Source organism: Silene latifolia, chromosome 9 (assembly GCF_048544455.1).
Source record: "Silene latifolia isolate original U9 population chromosome 9, ASM4854445v1, whole genome shotgun sequence".
Classification (NCBI taxonomy): Eukaryota; Viridiplantae; Streptophyta; class Magnoliopsida; order Caryophyllales; family Caryophyllaceae; genus Silene; species Silene latifolia.
This window is the reverse complement of record NC_133534.1, coordinates 53660701-53678109: the sequence shown is the minus strand read 5'-3', so window position 1 is coordinate 53678109 and position 17409 is coordinate 53660701. Positions and strand designations below refer to the sequence as shown.

At 40.9% G+C, this 17409-nt stretch overlaps 1 long non-coding RNA gene across 2 annotated transcripts; it reads left to right on the top strand.

Moving 5' to 3' along the window:
- Positions 1 to 2630: 2630 nt before the first annotated feature.
- Positions 2631 to 4882, top strand: LOC141599770 (uncharacterized). Of its 2 annotated transcripts, none has more exons than XR_012523927.1 (2): positions 2631 to 4177; positions 4347 to 4882. It is a non-coding gene; the product is annotated as an uncharacterized LOC141599770 (long non-coding RNA). The 2 variants fall into 2 exon arrangements; XR_012523928.1 differs by having other exon boundaries at positions 4333 to 4882.
- Positions 4883 to 17409: the final 12527 nt, after the last annotated feature.

The following is a 17409-nucleotide window of genomic DNA, read 5'->3' as shown; positions in this document are numbered from 1 at the left end:
TTAAGCCATCTGCAGTTTGCTGATGATACTTTAATCTTCTGTCCAGCCAAATCTCAGATTTTGACTAATATGTGGAGACTCTTAGATAACTTCAGTAGATGTTCAGGTCTGACTTTAAATATCAGTAAGTCTGCTATCATTGTGTTGGGGAAAAGTCGGGCATGGGGGGTTCGGAACGCTGCTAAGCTGGGCTGCCAGGTCTTATCTCTACCCGTCAAGTACCTTGGTATCCCGCTGGGAGCAAATCCGAATATTATCTCATCATGGGCTCCTGTGATAGATAAGGTGAAAAGAAGATTAGCTACTTGGAAAATTAGGTTAATTTCAAAAGCAGGTAGGCTGGTTCTCATAAAATCAGTTTTGAACTCGATGCCACTTTATTATATGTCAATATTCCGAATTCCAGTGGGTGTGCTAAAGAAGATTGTTAGTTTGCAACGGCGTTTCTACTGGGGTGGAGATAGTAGTCGTGGCAGTGTTTCTTTGATTCGTTGGGATACCATTCAGCTGCCTAAGGAGATGGGTGGATTAGGAGTGGGTGACCTACAAATTAAGAATGCAGGGTTGCTGTTTAAGTGGTGGTGGCGATTCTCCAGTGAACACCAAGCCCTTTGGAAGAGAATCCTCTGCTCCATACACGAATTGGATCCCGAGGGCATGTTTAGAAGTGGCCAAAAAATACCTTCATATGGGTTATGGAAGTCCATTAGCGAGTTTAGCTGCGGGAATATAGTTGTTGAAGCCATTTCCAGACGAGGAGTATCAATCAAGATAGGTAAAGGTGAGAAAATTAAGTTTTGGCTGGATGTGTGGATTAACAATGTCACGTTGAAACAAGCTTTTCCGCGACTTTTTATGATTTCATCCCAACGGAATTGCTATATTGCTGATATGGGTAGGTGGGATGGTGAGAACTGGAGTTGGCAATTGCAATGGCGGAGAAGAATGTTCCAATGGGAGTTACCTCTACTTGACAGCCTTCTTGTGCTTATGGAGGGTTTCAGACCGCTAAAGGAGGGGGAGGATCGACACATATGGTCTTTTGGTAAGGAGGGTGTTTTTAACTTAAGGTCTTTCATGGAGGCTTATTACAATCTGAAATATGGTGATGTTGAGCAAAAACCTTGGTTCAAAATGGTTTGGCAAGGCTTAGCGCCCCCGAGGTATGAACTTATCTTGTGGGCAATCCTATGGAAACGGGTAAACACTAAGGATAGGGTAATGAGATGGAAACCAATGGTTGGAGACGAGATGAACTGTGTTTTTTGTGGTGTCGAGCTGGAGACGGTGAACCATCTTATTTTGCATTGTAGTTTTTCATGGCGCATTTGGTGCGAACTGTGTGATTTGTGGGGGGTGGCCTGGGTCTGCCCGAATGAAGTGGACGAAGCTTTCTTGGTCTGGACGGGTGCCCATTTCGTGGGCTTTGAAAGGAGGCTTTGGAATGCGTGTTTCATGGCGGTGGTAGCTATTTTATGGGAGTTAAGAAATGGTATGGTGTTTGAGGGTAAGATGCCCAATTGGTCTGGTATACGAGATAGAGTGATCTTATTAGTGGGTGTGTGGTCTAAAGCGTGGAAAGAAAACTTACCGTATTGCTTGGAAGAATGGGTGAGCAAGTGGAATGCAATCCGTGCTTGGAAAGGGAAGCGGATGATGATTAGATAGTATACTACTGTCTCTTTCTTTGTTTTTCGTTTTCTTTTGCTGTGAACTTCGTTTTGTGGCCCTACTCGCTGTAGGTCACGGGTTAATCCCATTTTAATCAAAAAAAAAATGTCTCTTCTTTCAGACAAAACGCCTCTCATCGCCTCAAGTTCAATACCAAAAACGAGCGACACAAGATGACTTTCATGAAAACGCTGATTGTGTCTCAACCTCCACCTCCGAATCAGTTTTGATCGAATCATTTTTAAAAATTCAAGAGTTAAGGACTTGACCAGGAGGATGGAGGTGATTTACATGTGCAATTAAAAGTTTAAGTTTAACTTAAAACAAATTACTAGTGTAACACCCGTGAAAATTCACGGGGTTGTTTTCAATTTACTTTTAAATAAATTCTATATAATAGATTTTTGAAATGAACTTACAATGTACTCCGTATATGTGTGTACATATATACGAAGTATGTATATTGGAATGTATATTGGAGTATTTGAACGATATAAATAGAACTTGGACATTGATTATAAACCTTATATTATTATCAAATATTTGAAGAAATAAAACACTTGAAAACCAAAACACTAACAAAATAAAATAATACCCATCTACAATAGGTAGGTAACATTATAACTCAAACCAACCCAAGAAATTAAAATAGTGATAAATTTTCAAAAAAAATACAGTAAAAAATAACGATAAATAATACTTCGTAAAAATTGGAGTTGATCCGCTATTGTTATTACGGAATACAAATTACCAATTCACAAATTCTCATTGAAGACATGACATATCCGTCACAAGCTGAAGACGGATACCATTTTACCTCACAATGTACCCACTTTTTCTCTCTCTGCAACACTATTCATGTGGTCCCTTTCTCCACTAACCCATTTTGTTACCATTTTATCTCACAAAATATCCGTCACAAATGGTAACCCGTCACAAGGGAGACCAATTGTTACCAATTACCAATTAACCACACTATTATACATCACTCTAACTCTAACACCAAAAAAGAAAGTCATGTGTCCACACCGACAACGCACAAACAGACAATAGGTCTTGGTATAGACGGGTGGGCCGAACAGATGGGTAAAGACCTCTAATAAAATGGGTAGGGGGACAAGGTGGGGCACCCCATGTGCTTCCCACTTTATGACAAACAGATATTTTGTGAGGGAAAATGATATCCGTCTATACGTATAGACGGATAGTGTCCGTCTATAATAAGAATTTGTGACAAACAGATAACATTTTTGTTCTCTCACTTGTTCATCCAGCCCCACTCTTTGCATGCAGCACCACTGCCAGGTCACCGCCGATTACCGACGTCAGCCATCTCCACCCTCATCCTAGAAAACACTACGTGTGATGGGGTCGTCGTTGACGATGGCTATTTGGTCGTCTTTGATCTTATTATCAAGCTTCTTTTACTCATCCTCTCAAGGTTATATCTTTCACTCAATTTTCGATTTTTTATCTCATGTTGTGTTAGATTTGTATTTTTTTTTTTGTACTCTTAGTTGATAAATTTGTTCCATTTTGTGATTCATCGACCAATTTTCAATTTTCAAAATTTGTGTCATTTACTACTCAAAGATTGAATTTTTCTTTTGTTTTGGCATTAGATTTGTTTTCTTTTCTTAATTATTGGGTTTATTTATTTTTCACCGATATTGCGAAAGTTCTTTCGAGTTTGATCATTAATATCTATCTCCAAATGTTGTTTGGATGCAATGCAGTTAGCTTCATTTAGTGAATGAATGAATTATTGCTCCCATTTGATAGCCTCATAACTTAATACAGAAAGAGGTGATGCGCTCTGCGCTCATGGACCATTAATTAGTATATCAAGTAGATTATGGGCTTAATTTCACATATATGCTTTTAATTTCAGAGTTTTCAGCTGAGTAGGATTTTTAAGCATTAATTCTCAAATCTCCCCTATAGCAACAGTTCAGATTGTTAAACGGCCAAGTCACAATACTGGATCGGGTCAGACTATGCGTCGGGTGAGATTACGGAATCGCGTTTTTTGGATGAACTTGTCATAATACATTCCTTATGTTAATATTCTCAGTGAACGTGGGAGCGGGAAAAGGATTTACTGCTGTCAAAATGTAAGCTTATCATCAGAAAAATTAACACACTAATACTCATTTATTCATTAGAAAAATGTTAGTTGTCTCTTAACCAGTTATATGCTGCAACTGAAAATTTAACCAACTCACATAAAAATAGTAAGATGCTTGCAAATGTCTGATGAAACAATAAAATTCAAAAGTTTTAATGTGGAACACAACCTCAGAATAATCCATAAAATAATCCAACTCCATTCTCCTTTTTTCACGATGACAACTGTCTTGGTCGAAGAGCATGCGTCTGCAATCCGCAACTGTTCTCCATTTGCTCTGCCCGTTTGTCGGCCATCCAACAAACTAATGTCTTAAGGGGAGTGATCTTTGAGCTAGAATCAGCAGTCTGTGACTCCCATTGTTCTCCCTGCACAATGGTACGTTTTCATGAGCGAGCATGAAACATTTTTTTATGAAATGTTGAGGGTGATGTTACAAAAGTAAAGGTAGTTTTCACACGACGTGTTTCTTATTTACCTGATAGTTATGAACATTGTTAGGCTCAATTTAGCCTGGCCTGACTTTAATTTAGCCTGACCTTATTAGGCTGATTGGGGCAGCCAGAGTCCGGACAAGTATAGTTATTATTTGACAGGAGAAGAACACCAGAGGATAAATAAGCTATTAAGACCCAGGAAGAAAGGCCTGATGACAATATTAAGATAGCCTGATGGAATTCTCCAGCAGGATGGTTGATCAGCAAACGAGCAAGACAGTTATACACATGCCCTATTATCACGGAAGACCAAGTCCAACCACAAGAACATGCTACTTCCATAAACCACAACGTGCAAAAGGAGAAGATTAGGAAGTTGTTGAGGAAGACTAAGTCAAGCGGATTAATAGGGAATGTGCCCTATTTATCAGCTAACAGCTCCAACGGTCAAGAGGAACGTTGAGGTTGCATCCAACGTTAATATCTGAAGACTATAAATAGCATGATCTAACAATTGTAAAGGGCACGGTTTTTTATTCATCATTCATTTACAATTTACCTCTTATTTTTTCCAAATATTCAATTGTATACATCGAACTTGTGATCAGCTTATAAAAGAAATACAAACGACATTATTTATACTTAACTCTTTCCTATTATTCGTTCATACTTTTTCCTAATTTATTGAGCTAGATACCCTTATTACTCGATAATCAAGCCGGACCCTTCCAGGGTAAATCTTGCTAAAACAATTGGCGCCCACCGTGGGGCATCTAGTTAATTAATCAAAATCTCTTTCATCATTTTCCATTTAGTATTCACATACAAAAATGGTGGAACTCACCCCAGAACAGCAATTGGCGGCTGCCTTAGCTAAGATCAAAGAATTGGAGACAATTCAAGAAAAGGCGCTCAAGCGGTGAAATCGATGAGACTTACGGAATCGAGTCTAACTTTGAGAAAAAATTGGAAAATCAGGCTTCAGGCTCCAGAACCAGATTCGAGCCAGGAACCTCATTCTCATCCATTATCAAAAACATTGACTTTTCCAATTTTGGAATTCCGGAGAAGGATACCTCATCCGGTACCCAAATCATTCCCAACAATGAAACAAACAAAACTGAAGCAGCAATAATGATGGCTATGCTTCAGGAAATTCAAAAACTCCACAACAAAATAGAAAATATACAGAGTGCCGGACCACTGTGGTGAAGTGGAAGTTGACGACTTTTCATTCACCCTTTGCAGATGAAATTGCAAAGATTGATCTCCCCAAGAAATTTACCGTCCCATCCATGAGAACTTATGATGGAACCTCTGATTCACCAAATCACGTGGCTATATTCAAACAAAAAATGTTAGCCGCCTCAATACCCAGTGAACTTAGGCAGGTCTGCATGTGTAAAGGTTTTGGTAGAACCCTAACTGGAGCAGCATTACAATGGTTCATCAATCTCCCAAATGGAAGTATCAAGAATTTTACAGACTTGGTCAATGCCTTCAATCAACAATTCGCAGCGGCGAGACATGGCCAAGAGACCCGATGCTTGTTCGGGGTAAAGCGACTTCTGAAGAATCTCTCAAAGAATTTCGGGCAAGATTTGTCAAAGAGAAGGTAGCCATTCCCAGGTGCGACGAAGAGACGGCGGTAGAAGCCTTCAGGCAAGGAGTCCTGCTTGATAGTGACATCTACGCAGACTTAACCAAAAAAGCCTGCCCAACCTTTGCCACTGTTCAATCCATCGCCTTAGAACATGTCAGATTGGAAGAAGATCTCAACTTCAGAACAAACTCATCCGGAGGAAAGCAAGGCTACGGACACACTAACAGGAAAAGCTCCTACTAGAAAGGAGGCAACCCCAGATCAGCACCCTATTCCAGACCTGAACGATCTGAAGTCAACATGGCACAAGAACATAAAAGGTAACCTTTCTAGCCTACCAACTATTCCTGAATATAACTTTTCTATAAATACTGCAGGGTTAATCAAACGCCTGGAAAGCTTTGGAGACACGGTCAGATGGCCCAAGAAATCCGACAACCCCAGGAAAGATCCAACGAGATGGTGTGACTTCCATCAGGACATCGGGCACACCACAGAAGAATGCATCCAACTCAGAAAACAAGTGGCATACCTCCTAAAGAAGGGCTATCTGAAAGACTTAATCCAGCAGGCAAAGAACAAAGATAAAGGATCAAGCAAGAGAGATTCAGGGAATAGCAGAGATCCTCCTCCTCCTCCCCCCATCTATGAAGTGAAGTTCATAAATGGAGGATCAGAAATCTGTGGCTTAACCAAATTTCACCAAAAGAATATCCAGGAGTCTAAACTTCAACCCCTTTTAGGTCTAAGTCATTACCTGTGTTACTTTTGATGACTCAGACTTGCAGGGAATATCAGATCTACACCATGACAGCTTGGTAATTACCATGCAAATTGGCACAGCTAAGGTATCAAGAATCCTGATAGACGGGGGCAGTTGAATCAATTTGGTAATGCTTGACGTCCTCAAAGCTATGAAGATAGATGAAGAGAAAATCATCAAAAAATCCAGTGTCCTGGTCGGATTCAGCGGAGAAACAAAGAACACCCTGGGAGAAATTAGTCTGCCGACCTATGTGGAAGGCGTGGCTTTCTATGAAAGATTCAGGGTAATGGATTGCCTATCCTCGTATAATGTAATCCTGGGCAGACCATGGATCCACAACGTCAAAGCAATCCCGTCAACATATCATCAATGTGTGAAGATACCAACCGAATGGGGGATAACCACCATCAGGGGAGAACAGAGGACGGCTCGGAATGTTACACCCGGCTTTGAAACCTTCAAAGTCGGTAAGTCCCTCGCATAGCAATTAAAATCCCCATCGGAAAGAATATATTGCACATTCACAAATGGAAACAGGAGAGGTCATTCGGACCCGAATTCCCTGACGAGAAGGTACTTGTAGGGTTAGACGCACTTTTGACTCGACTCGGTCGGACCAATCTGTCGGCTTTCTCGAACTAAAATGTCTGTTTTGCTTGGTCACATTTTGATATGACCGTATAGATCTTTGATATTATAACCCATAAGTTAAATATTGACAAATCCTTTAAGCCTGTACAACAAAAGAGAAGGAAATTTGCTTTGCGAAAGGAATGAAATCATCAACCAAGAAGTCGACAAGCTATTGGACATGGGAATGATCAGGGAAGTAATGTACCCCGACTGGCTTGCAAATGTAGTAGTCGTCCAAAAGAAAAATGGCAAATGGAGAGTCTGTGTAGACTACACAGACTTGAACAAGGCCTGCCCCAAAGATCCATTTCCCCTGCCACATATCGATGCAATGGTGGACGCCACTGCAGGCCACGAGATGTTAACATTCATGGATGCCTCCAGCGGATTCAACCAAATAAAGATGCACCCGTAGATCGGAAAGTACGCCTTCATTCTTTGAAAGAGGAGTATACTTTGTTACACTGCCATGCCCTTTGGATTAAAAAATGCAGGTGCAACCTATCAGAGACTAGTTAACATGATGTTCAAAGATCAAATTGGAGACACCATGGAAGTCTACATTGACGATATGGTAGTCAAGTAAAAAAGGCGAAAGACCACATCAAAGACCTAGAAGTAGCCTTCCAAATCGGAGAAATTCAACATGAAGCTCAACCCACGAAATGTCATTTTGGAGTCTCGGCAGGCAAATTCTTGGGCTATATGGTGACAAAAAGAGGAATAGAAGTCGATCTGAAAGATCAAAGCCATACTGGAGCTAGAACCACCAAACACAGTCAAAGATATACAAAAGGCGACAGGAAGAATAGCGACCACGAACGGGTTCATTTCGAGGTCATCCAAACGTGCAAATCATTTTATAACTCGCTAAGGAAAAACAAAGACTTCAATGGACCCCGATCATCAAGTCGCCTTTGAAGATCTGAAAACATATCTATCCTCTCCACCCTTGTTGGCGAAACCAAAAAGATTTAACCCCCGACAAGTATATACATCGATCCACAACTAATCTATCAGCGTGATTCGGTCAAAGAAGCGGACGGACAACAACACCCTGTCTATTACGTAAGTAAAAGTCTACTGGATGCAGATATCAGGTATGACCTACTTGAAAAATACGTTTTAGCTTTAATTATGAGTTGCACCAAGTTAAGACCATACTTTGAAAGCCACCCTATAATAGTCAGAACCAATCTTCCTATCAAGTCTGTACTTAGAAAACAAGAACTATCCGGACGAATGTGTAAGTGGTCAGTCCAGCTAAGCACCTACAACATTACATTTGAACCAAGGACAGCAATTAAGTCACAAGCACTAGCAAACTTTGTGGCTGATTTTAGTCCAGCCCTAGAACCTGACCTAATAAAAGAAGTAAACAGACTAACCAATGACCAAACAGACCTAGAATGGACCTTATCCGTCGACGGTGCAGCCAACATGAAGGGCACCGGCCTAGGAGTAGTACTAAAATCGCCACAGGGGGATAAGATAGTACAAGCTATAAGTTGTGCATTCGAAGCTACCAACAATAAGGCGGAATATGAAGCCCTAATAGCTGGATTAAAGGTATGTATTGACCTTGGTGTGCAAAACTTAAAGGTACGTACTGATTCCCTTCTTATTTCAAACCAAGTAAATGGAGTATATACTGTAAAAGACTCAAAAATGATACTCTACTTGGAAGTCGTCCAAAATTTAAAGAGTAAATTTCGCAATTTTAATATTGATCAAATACCTAGGGACTTGAATACCCAGGCCGATGCCCTAGCCGGTCTTGGATCCAACTTCAGTCCCCCTGATTTTGATAAAGTCCCAATCGTACATTTATTAGAACCTGCAATAAACAAACAAGACGAAAGTTTCCCAATATATATTGCCAATTCATGGACAAAACCTTACTATGATTGGCTCCAACAGGAAATCCTCCCCCTGAACAAGCAAGATACTAGGGCACTCAAAATCAAAGCTGCTTCATATACTATTATTAGCAACGTGCTTTTTAAGAAATCGCAGGCAGGACCATACCTCAGATGCCTGGAACCACAAGAAGCTGAACAGATACTATCAGAAATCTATGGGAGATACTGTGGAAATCATAAAGGCGGAAGGAGCCTGGCAAGCAAGGTACTCGAACGGTTATTATCGCCCACTCGAGGGCCGATTGCTTGGAATTCAGCTCTAAATGCGAAGCCTTCCAGATTCATGGACCATATATCCACCAGCCATCTGAGGAACTACACTCCATATCCGCCCCCTGGCCATTTATGAAGTGGGGCATAGATATAGTAGGAAAACTACCTCAAGCACCTGGGCAAAAAGGTTTTATGCTAGCAATGACTGACTACTTCTCCATGTGGATAGAAGCTGATTCATACAGGCAAGTCAAAGAAAAAGATGTCATAACATTCATCAAACGCAACATCATATGTAGATATGGCATCCCTTCTGAAATAGTATGCGACAATGGTACGCAATTCGTGGGAAAAAGAATAGCAGCTTTCTGTGCTCAATGGAACATCAACCTGGTAACCTCCACACCAGGATATCCAAAAGCTAACGGCCAGGCAGAATCTAGTAACAAAGTAATAATTAGTTGCCTAAAGAAGAAGCTAGAAAGAAGGAAAGGTAGAGGGGCTGAAGAACTTCCCTTGGTCCTCTGGGCTGACCGAACCACGCCTAAAACATCCACAGGCCGAACCCCTTACTCTTTGGTCTATGGATGTGAAGCAGTAATCCCAGCAGAGGTCGACATTCCATCAGCCAGATTCAGTCTGAATACAATAACGAGCAATATACCTCTAATGGAGGATAACCTGGACTTAACAGAAAAAATAAGAGATGCAGCCAGCATTAGAATGGCAGCCTATCAGCAAAGAGTCGCCAAAAGCTACAACAAGACTGTCAAAGCTAGAGTATTCAAGGTAGGAGACCTTGTTCTCAGAAAAGTTTTTCAAAACACAAAGGAGAAAAACGCAGGCAAATTGGCCCCAACCTGGGAAGGTCCCTACCTGATTGACTCAATAGTCGGCCAGGGAGCTTATAGGCTACAAACCCTGGACGGCAAAATGATCCCAAGAGTTTGGAATATTGCACACTTAAAACTATTTCACATATAAAATATATTCCTCAGCCCAGGTATAATCTTTACCTTACCATTTTCTGTCTGACCTGATATGAAACTAAATGTATGATACTTGTCATTATATGAATAAATGCCTTATATGATTTCTTTCATTATGTGCCCAAATACTTGTCAATATTCTCGTATTTCCCTTTAACAAATAGAATCTTCAATATTTGTTTTGCATATTGTACCTTACTTAAAACAAATCTTAAATATTGAGGGCCACCCCACTAATATCCAACTTTCGGTTGCAAAAAACAGGCCTTAAAATATTGAGCTCAATTTAATATACAAACCTGGAAAAACTTTTCCTGGATTGTGTGACATAGATGGGTCATAAGCCCTCCAAACACGCAGGGGACATAAGCCCTCCAGACAGGCAATAACCCCACCCGTGACACAAAGAACGCGGATCCAAAGACAAAAATCGCCCGATCCAGTCGAATAACTGGCCAGAACCAGTACATATCCAACAAAACACAAAAAGAAACCACCAAAGACCAATTATTTATTCAAAAACCGAAACAAAATATTCATTCAAAAAACACCAGCCCTACTACACACCTAACAAGTATTCATTCCAAGAACATCCCCCCTGGGTGGGCCAAAACAAAAAAAACAAAAACACAAATCTAAACAGGCTTCGAGTCAGAAACCGACTCACAACCATCCACCATTTCCGATCACCGATTTCTCCTTGGAGGGAGGAGAATCCACTTCTTCTTCATGACCCATATTGGCCAAATCGGATCTTTGGGTGTCCAGAGAGTCGCTTCATCCCGATCCGGATCCCACTTAGCCCGGTCAGATTCCGGATCTCTCATAACATCAACCCGACCTTTCCCAAAGAAATACTGAGCAGCATCAGCAAGCCGCGCTTCTACCGGTTCCTTTTCAGCACCAAGATCTTCATTCTTCCACAGTTGATCCTGCATTGCCTGCTTCTCGGCAGCCAACTCTTTCTTGATGGCTTCCAACTCTTCCCTTGCAGCCTCGAGTTCTTGCCTGACAACTTTCTCAGCATTTTTTGCAGCCACCTCACAAACAAAAGCAGCCCTGGATGCCTCTCTAGTCGATCCCAGCTGAGATTGAAGTACTACCTCATTACCTCTGGATGTGTGTAGCTCACGGTTAACTTTATCCAATTTCTCCTCCAAGCCAGAAATCCTAGCCTGGGCATCCCTAAGCTGACAAGCAGTAGCCAACCCAGCATCCAATCCCTATAGAAAAAAAAAATCAATTAGCCAAACACAAGGTAACACAAAGAACACATAATAATTGAAAAGCCCTTTGCAACTAACCTCCTTAGCTTGAGAAGCAAGAGCAGCAGCCTTTGTCACAAGAGAAGACAAGATAGACACTACTTTAGTAGAGGAATCAAGGGTATTGTCAGACAAAAGTTGGCCGCTCATATTAGCAGAAAAATCATTTATCTGTGCCCGGGCAGCATCCATATCGTCCATCCGAGCAGCCACTTCCCTGACACTCCTGATTGGTTTAGCCTGAATAGGCTCTTTCTCTTTACCTTCCTCCTCAGAAATGACATCTTCCCTCCTCCTCTTGGAAGCCTGAACGACCTCTGGGGATACCCGCCTGGGCGGCTCCTGGGGAGGCTGAACATCAGAAACCAAAATATCAAGCGTCTTGTCGCTCCCACTAGCCTCCTGGCTCTTGGATTATTTAGCAATCCTAGCAACCCCAGCTTTCAAGTCAGTTGCGCTAAAGCTGGCCAACCTAGCAGAAGATCTGTATACTAAATGTATAAAAAATACATATAAATATCAGAAGAGAAGCGACAAGAAGACAACAATCAAAACAAAGACACATAAAAGACATACAGGAAAGAGCAGTGGAGCTAGGCTTGCCTTTGGGTACTTTAACCACACTCAGCTTAGGCTTCATATACCGGGGCAACAAATCCCTGCCCAGACTAGCAGGCCAAGTCCTCTCTTCCTCAGGAATAGAAAGAAAGGTCTCTATCCTTGAAATGGATTCCTCGTCAAGAGGATCAAAGTTCCAGTCAGGAGCTGCAAATATCACCAAAAATGCACTGGTAAAACTTAAATATTCCAATTTCGTACAATATAAAATGCAAATTAAGAATACAGGAAACCTACCGCTCTCCAAAGGAGGATATCTCAAATAATCCAGGCCTGACCCCAGACTGTCAGTCCGGATAAACAGCTAAGTCTTTGCCCAGCCTTTATCGTCTCCAGAGTCCAGGTTAGTAATTAATGGAGACATTTTTGACTTAATTCTCAAATTGAAACAACCGGTAGAAGGATTTTTCAGATGATATACTGCCTTGATATCATTAATAGTAATCACAAGTTTATGTTTAGCACATAAATTTTCAATAGAGTGGACAAGTTTTCAAACCATTGGCATGATTTGGAAAGGTGATACTTCCATGGCACGAATAGTATCAATCATTAAAGGAGTGAAAGGTAACTTACAATCTGCTTTGAACGCCCATTCATAAATACAAAACCAACCAGGTGACACCCAGTTAGCTCTGACTGGACAAAACTCAGGGATCCAAACCTCAGCCGAGTCAGGGATTAATTTTTTCTCCCTTAAAACCCCATCATAGTTCGTTTTCAATAGGTTTTCTTCAGGGAAAGAGGATTCCAGAGATTGAAGAGTAGAAAAGATAGAGTCTTGATATTTAAACGCTATAGCACGAGCAAGAGGACCAATTTCAACCACCTCCTCCTCATGGACGTCTGTGGGTTCAGGTTCAGCCGCAGCTTTCTGGGAAGCGGACGTTTTTTGGCTCCCATATCCTTTGTTGTTTTATTTATCGTGGTAAATTAATGTTACTTAGTGAGAAATTACAGGTAGCAAACTGGAATTCCTGGGAAATAGGGAAGAATTTCAGAGAAGATTTAGCAAGAGAAGTAGAAGAATTTTGGTGAAAAATGAACTCATCACAATTACCGTATTTATAAGGGAAGAATAACGGTGCAAAAACCCTAGAAAACACAAAACTGTCAGCATGACATCATGTAGTTAGCCGTTGCAGTGATTAAAGGTCACTAGAAGTCTAAGAGTCATTGAGCAAATATGATTCTTTTTATATTTGAGCCCGGTAAATTGACATCTTACCCCCGCCCGATCCAAAGACGGGTAACATGTCAAGGGGCAATTGTTAGGCTCAATTTAGCTGGCCTGGCGACTTTAATTTAGCTTTGACCTTATTAGGGCCGATTAGGGCGGCGACCAGTCCGGAAAGTATAGTTATTATTTGACAGGAGAAGAACACCAGAGGATAAATAAACTATTAAGACCCAGGAAGAAAGGCCTGATGGCAATATTAAGATAGCCTGATGGAACTCTCCAGCAGGATGGTTGATCAGCAAACGAGCAAGACAGTTATACACATGGCCTATTATCACGGAAGACCAAGTCCAACCACAAGAACATGCTACTTCCATAAACCACAACGTGCAAAAGGAGAAGATTAGGAAGTTGTTGAGGAAGACTAAGTCAAGCGGATTAATAGGGAATGTGCCCTATTTATCAGCTAACAGCTCCAACAGTCAAGAGGAACGTTGAGGTTGCATCCAACGTTAATATCTGAAGACTATAAATAGCATGATCTAACAATGGTAAAGGGCACGGTTTTTTATTCATCATTCATTTACAATTTACCTCTTATTATTTCCAATATTCAATTGTATACATCGAACTTGTGATCAGCTTATAAAAGAAATACAAACGACATTATTTATACTTAACTCCTTCCTATTATTCGTTCATACTTTTTCCTAATTTATTGAGCTAGATACCCTTATTACTCGATAATCAAGCCGGACCCTTCCAGGGTAAATCCTGCTAAAACAAACATCATTGTCAAACAATTTCTTGTCCTCATGTCACTGAGATCCATTATCACTCTAGCACCGTTAATGACCTCATCGTCATTGTTAACATATTGTCAAAACAACTCAATGTATAATGTCATTATCATGTAGGATTGTGTTGATGTTATATGGTCACCTTTGCATTTTCAGTACTAACTATCAATTCTTTACTGCTTGATTTGAAAGAATCATACTCTTCCTATATACATGAACGATACATTAGATGAGATTAAAAAACGTACATGAGTTGTTTAAGGTAGTATAGCATGGAGAAGTAAGGGACGTAAAAATATTTAAAGTGACCATAAAAATTTGAGTGTACTTGTCAAGCCATTATTAGCATTGCCGAACATTGTACTTTTCATGCATATCAACCCTGAAAACAAATTGTTTATCATATTGTTGTTATACCTTAAATAAGGATGGTGTTTTGACAGGGATTTTACTAAATGAGAACGCCCTGCCAGGGGATTTAAGGAGGGGTGATCTAACTCAAATAACTTGCCTGACTAGTGCTACTAGGAAAATAAACAAATGATAAATAAAGACACAAAGATTTTATACGTAGAAAAACCCTGGGAACAAGGGAAAGAACCACGGGCACCAAGCCAGGAGTGATTGTTACTATGATTTTAGATAGGCTGACAAAATATTTATGTATTAGGTGTGACAGGCGAGAATATTGCTAAAGAATACAAGAGTAGAAGTGAGAATGAGAGTGTGTTTCGTGTCCCTTCTGTTTTTATCTTCTCTCCAATTTATATTAGCTTCCAAAGTCTTGTTTTTCTTACGTTTAGGGTTTACTGGTAAATCGTGCCCTATTTACCCGGAGGTAGTTGACAGTATTTTAGCCGTTGCCTTTGACCCTTGCCTCTATCTTTTCCTTTTGAATTAGTCTTCCTTGTTTGTAGGGATAATATTTAAACAACTTGGTTGTTGCCTGCTCAGCTTGTGCAACACTTTTCTTGTGCCTGACATGATCTACTTTCAGGCTAGTGGTCAGTTATTGCCTGTCTTGCATCAACTCCTGCTTGGTACCTGTCTATATTCTCTTGGTGCCTGGTTTCAAGTGTCATTTGCTTGATTCTTGGTTTTGATCATTACCTGACCTCTGTCAGGTCAGACAGGGTAATTCTGGGCCCAACAATTACCCCTCATCTGCTTATTCCATTATTGGGTCTGGCCAGGAATAAGAAGATAAAAATTTGGGCCAGGTAAAGAACTGTGCAGGGATCTCTTATCGGATTAGAAGTTGTGTTTGATTCAGCTTCTTGTAACGGCTATTTGTCATAAATAGGGTAGGTTCACAAAACCCTAGGAGAGTCATGATTAGCCTCAACCACTTGCTTTCCTAGCCGTTTTGATTTTGCGGTTATAAATACCTTGTCTTGCACCATCTTGTTTTCATATTCCAATCTCAAAATTTCTTCTTTCTCTTTCTAAAATTTTCTCTTTGCAAAAAAAATCAATCTTCAGCAAGAAATAAAATATGGCTGGTGGTAGAAGAAAGACGGCTGCTTCCAAGGCTGCTGTTGAGGTTGAGAAAGTTCCTGCTGAGATTAAGAAGGTTCCTGCTGAGGTTGAGAAGGTTCCAGATGTCATCCCTGAGGATGAAGTGGTGGAGGTGGTTGCTGCCCTAGAGATTTTATCCATGTCATATAAAGGGGTTGAATATACTCCTACTAAGGCGTTGGAATCTTCTTTCCATGAAGCGAATCAGTTAAAACCAACTTTTGAGCATTATTTGAAGGATAGGGGCCTCATTCCTAACGAGGCTGAGGTTTGGATTCCTGAGAGTGGTCCAGTCAGGGTTAATTGGGGTAGCCCTGGCTGGTTCTGTATTTTTGAATGGGCATTCAGGGGTGGATGTAAGCTTCCACTTTCTTCTCTTATGGCTGAGGTGATCAGGGCTATTAGGGTTCCTCCATTTCAATTCATGCCAATGGTTTGGAAGATTGTTCATTCAGTTGAGCAGTTGTGTTCTAAACATAAATTGGTTATCACCCTGGACGACTTCAAGAATGTCTACCACTCGAAGAGTCATTCTACTAGACGGTTCAACCTTCGAGTCAGGTCAAATATGGCTCACCTGATTACTTATTTTGATTCAGGAGATGATAAGGGATGAGCTCAAACTTATATGTTTGTCAAGGCTGATTCAATTGCCCCTGACCTAGATTATCTCAATTATCCGACTGTTGAAGGAGGTGACTTTCTTTTCTATTATATTTTGACTTGACAGTGATATATTTTGGGAAATCTACTTACTTACTTTTGTTTCTTGTAGTGAATGACTGGGTGAACAATCCTGATGCTGAGGGGTCGGCTGACCGGATAGCAGCTTTAATGGCGTTGCCTGAAGAGGAGAGGGCATGGCCTGCCTATCTGGGGCAAACACCTATGCCTCGTTTTAAGAAGGCCAAATTGAGTACTTATAGGCCAGTGAAAAGTGCTAAAGCGTCAAGGGCTTCTTCGTCAGGGAGTAAGTTTTGCTTTCTTTTGTTTTGTTGATTCCTGCCTTGGACATGTGTTTATATTGCTGATTTAGAGCCTCGTCGTGCTAGGCTTCTGCTAGGATTGCTAGTTTTGGTTTGTCCTTGGTGAAGGCAGGGGTTTTCCAAATCACAGGGGAGAAGTCTAAGAGCAGCGAGGCCACATGGAGTGATAGTGCTGTTCAGATTCAGGAGCCTGTGCCGGAAGTCCAGTTGGTATCCCCTGAGAAGGTTTTAGATGAGGGTGGTCGTGCTAAGAAGAGGAAAAGAGTAGATGAATCATCAGGAGGGGTTCATGAGGTCAGGGAGGTTAGGGCTCGGTTGGATGAGGTTCAGTTTGCAAAGGAACAAATCCAGGCCCAGGCCTTTATGGTTGACGATCCTTATTACTAGTATCAGGCAGAGGATTCTTCTGCCCGTGCCGTGGCTGCTATGTATCGTACCAGGGATTATGCCGCCAACCTGATCACCATATTTCAGGAGGTATATTTTTTGTCGAATTTTGTATGGGTGTTTGTGTGCGTTTATTTGTTTTTGTTTTTGTTTTGTGGCTTAGATGGGTATGTTTTCTTTGCTAGAATGTCAATGATATGCTGAGGGGTGCCTGTCAGCTGGATTCTGTCCATAGCCTAAAGAATACCCTGGATTGGGAGGTACATATTTTGAAGAAAGATACTGCAAAGTTT